The following is a 4065-nucleotide window of genomic DNA, read 5'->3' as shown; positions in this document are numbered from 1 at the left end:
GGAGGGGAAAAGACGTGTATTAAAACTTTTAATTCTAAGTCGCTGTCGGGTTGTGAGTGGCTCTTATTTGACAAATACAATATATATATATATATATATATATTTTATTTTTTTTACCATTTTAATGAATATCCGCCATCAACGCAAATAAAAACAATTTAAAGAAACACGGATGCGCTTAAATGTAGTCAGTGGCATCTCATAATCTGGTTTATTTTCCCTGGAAAAAAAATTGGCTAGTGGAAATTCTGATTGGCTTGTAACTTTAAAAATCTGCTAGCCACGGTTGGCTGGTGATCAAGAGAGTTAATTTAAAGCCCTGGTTGTATATATGTTTTCCAAAAATTAGTTTTGAGGGCAACTTTACGAATGTAACTTGGTGGAAAATAGTCGATGCTCTAGAGACGGTCACCCACTAACCCGAAAGGTCGGCGGTTCGATACCCGCTTCCCCCCAATCTCCAGCCTCTGTAACATTTATCTAACGGCTTTTATCTAAACATGTAGATTACGCTCATTTACATCACAAACACTTGCGGATCTGTCGTTTTCTTTTTCTTTTTTCCCCACCAAGTGTTTGTGAGGCAACACCTTCTTTCAGCACAATTTGCCGCAGCGTGTTTTAACACGACATATGTTGTTAGGTTTATGTTAAACAACGGACTCGATTGCATTTACTGTTGCCAAAGGCGACACACACAGACGCCCTCAGATAACATTGATCTTAACTGTATCATAGGCCTCACATGCAGGACGAGGGTTTAGATTCTTAGTTCCATTATGGGAATCAGAGGAAAGATGATGAAAAAGGGTCCTGAAAAAAAAAATTGTGCCGAGGAATGTTAGGAATCCTACGGAACCAGGTCCCTCTTTGGCAGCTTATAACTGAGCTTTGGTGTATCACTTTCATACATTGCATTCATTTGTGTTCTCATATACAGCCCCTCCGGAAAGATTTAAGCAGAGTGTCCACACTCCAGAGCATGTTTGAAATCTGCTGTAAACCATGTCACTTTCAAACAAAGTCAATAAAAACATTTTTTTTACAAATAATATTCATGCGCTAGCTCATGTGAACATGAAACATGAAATATTTCTCTTTAAAAACCAATGCTCTATGTGGTTTCCACCATCATCAGACTTGTCTCAGGTTTAAGGGTCACCACATCAGCACTTCTCTACACACTCAGTTTTAATAAGGTCAGAGGAAAAGTATGGAGAGATTTGGTTGATTTTCCAGTTTTAATAATTCTTGCTCATGCAGCAGTTTGAGATGCACGGTGGAGTAAAAGCCAATCAAGGACATTGGACATTTTCTCTAGATTATTTTTAGAATTTTGTATTGAAGACATCCCATCTCGGCGTATATGGATTAGTGGTAGTATTAGTAGTTTACCGATATAATGATCAAAAAATCTATACGTGTGAGCCTTGTGTCACTTATCTTCAGCAGCATGCCACTTGTGAGCTCTCACGCCGTATCGCGACCTTACATGCCGCATGATTCAATTAAACCGTGAATGTGAACCAAAGGTTTTACGTGATTTTCTTCCTGTCGTAGCTCTGCTGTGAAGAAAGAAGAACTGTGTCTAGCAGCAGCAGCAGCAGCAGCAGCAGCACAGAGTCACAGGCGGGTTCACCGTGGAGTCATTCTGCGTGTCAAGGCTGCTGCAGTTATTCGTCACACGCCGTCGAGGCTCGAGTGCTCCCTCCTCTGCATCCGCCAAGGCCTGTTGAGCGTGTGCGAACATATAGGAGAGTGTGTGTGTGTGTGTGTGTGTAGGTGTGTGTTTGTGTGTGTGTGTGTGTGTGTGTGTGTGTGTGTGTGTGTCGAGGCTCTGCCCAAGGGCTAGAAATCAGGAAACAGCAAGTGAAGAGTGAAAATGTGTTTACGAGAGGTTGTGTGTATGACATTGGATGTTTGCCTGCGAGTAGTCGTCCACTGTACTCACATCAAGAGCGGACTCAAGTGCAAACACACTGACTCTTCCACACGTGGCTCACGTCCTCTGCACTCTGTGCCCGACACGGCGCAGTCGCTGCAAACAGAAAAATAAGACATTTTCAGCTGTTGACATTGTTCGAGTGGTGATCCATCATGTGCAAGGTGAAGAAAAAGCAACGACAACCTGCGCAGAGCGACGCTGCCGCCTCCGCCACTTCGTCGCTTCGTGGCGAGTTTACTCGACTCTTTACCGGGGAGAGGTGGAGGTTGCAGAGGCCTCGCAGGCCACCCATGCCTTGTTGACTCCGGTGACTCCGCCATTAAGAGAATATGGCTGCCGTGACCTCTGTCGGCCCCCGCAACATCAGAGGGCTGTGACCCGCCGCCGTCTGCACGGGAGAGAGGGGACGAAGGGAAGTTCAGGGTGAACGAGAGGATGAGGAAAGGAAAACCAAAGGGGGTAAAAGTGAGGTGTAGCTGGCGGGGTGAGCGGAGTGCATTTTTATGAGCCTGAGCCTCTCCAGTTTCTGGGTCGTCTGGCTGCATGGACATAAATTGTATCCCCCTCCCTTCCCCTTCCCCCCCCCATCTCTCCTGTTTTCTTCTGGCCGAGCAAATCCGCCCTTATCGACCAGCTCTTGCAGCCTGTTTGCAAACTTTGCCTCCAGTTTCTCTTGTTCTCCCCCACCTGGGCCATTCCTCTTCCTTTTTTTTTTATCCCCGCTGTTTCTACCCATCTGGGCACGGGCTCTCACTTCGGCCCTCCACCACCTTTCCCTCCCCTCCTTCCATCTGCCTTCCCCTCTCCATCTCTTCTTGTTTATAGTAAGCCAACACTACCTTTCTCCCTGCTGTTATTTTCTTCCTCTCCTTCTCCCTTATCCCTCCCCGGCCTCCCCCCTCCTTCCCCCTTATAGATGGAGATTAACTGGGGAGTGCAGCGCCATCCGTCCTGGTGACTGTTTGTTGTTAAGGAGATGGATGGAGGCTCCCTCTGCCAGCCCCACGCAGCCACAATTACACCAGCCGCCATGATGGATGGAGGGGAGGGAAAGGAGGGGGGAGATGGAGAGGGGGAGATACAGAGAGGGGCATCTATCACGCCCCTTAATCTACCTGTCACTGCAGAGGCTCGGATGGAGGAAGGGGGGTGGGGGTGCGGGGGGGGGGGTTGTCGGTTTTACCTTGACTGCTGGTCAAAGGTTTGTTTTCTTTACACTGAATTTGTTTCTTCGTTTTTTGTTTTTTTGGGAGAATTAGGCCTGTGAGGACTGGACTCATTAAATTACCTGATCTGTCCAATTGATTTCCCCGAGCTTATTGGCTTCTGTTGAACATACTGTGTGTGGGTTAGGGTCAAGGTGTGTGTGTGTGTGTGTGAGCATCAATAGGTAACAAGATGCTGATATTGGCCTTTGCAGAAACACACACTACACTTTTGCATATGGCGTAAACACATTATGAGGCACCACATTAACATGTAAACGACTGAGTACTACTCGCTCACCAAGTTGTTTGTCATCATCTGTAGTTATTGCCTCCACACACACACACACACACACACACACACACACACACACACACACACACACACACACACACACACACACACACACACACACACACACACACACACACACACACACACACACACACACAGACACACACACACACACACACACAAGCAGAATCTTCAGTTCATCCTAATACCTGTTGCACGTATCCAAGCGGTGACCTATCATGGAGCGAATCTACATACATTACCTGCGATACTTCACTATTTTCCCACACAATGCTACAGAAATATTATGGAAAGTAATCTTAGGAAGCCTACCCTCTACCCCTCCTCCTCCTCCTCCTCCTCCTCTCCTCCATCTCCTCATCTGTCCAGAGGAGTGAGAGATGGGATGGAGGGATTAATACTCTTCCGCCCAAGCCAACCCTGGGAATGATGGATGGACAGACGCAGGAAGGCGAGTGGAGGAGGAGAGAGGGCGAGATTAAAGGAGAGAAGTCTGCGGGTTCATAAATCCAAAGTGGGTAGACCTGGTCCACATCACACACTAATAAGATCTGCAAAAAATCCATGATGAGGGAGAGAGAGGTGGAGTGAAGAGGAGA

The 4065-nt window shown here is 46.8% G+C and overlaps 1 long non-coding RNA gene across 1 annotated transcript; it reads right to left on the bottom strand.

Moving 5' to 3' along the window:
* Positions 1 to 1227: 1227 nt before the first annotated feature.
* LOC124850790 lies at positions 1228 to 2453 on the bottom strand. The gene is made up of 3 exons (XR_007031701.1): positions 2129 to 2453; positions 1952 to 2038; positions 1228 to 1848 (listed from the first exon to the last, which is right to left on the bottom strand). It is a non-coding gene; the product is annotated as an uncharacterized LOC124850790 (long non-coding RNA).
* Between the last annotated feature and the right edge of the window lie 1612 nt (positions 2454 to 4065).

Source organism: Scophthalmus maximus, chromosome 11 (assembly GCF_022379125.1).
Source record: "Scophthalmus maximus strain ysfricsl-2021 chromosome 11, ASM2237912v1, whole genome shotgun sequence".
Classification (NCBI taxonomy): Eukaryota; Metazoa; Chordata; class Actinopteri; order Pleuronectiformes; family Scophthalmidae; genus Scophthalmus; species Scophthalmus maximus.
This window is presented reverse-complemented; position numbering and strand designations above follow the sequence as displayed.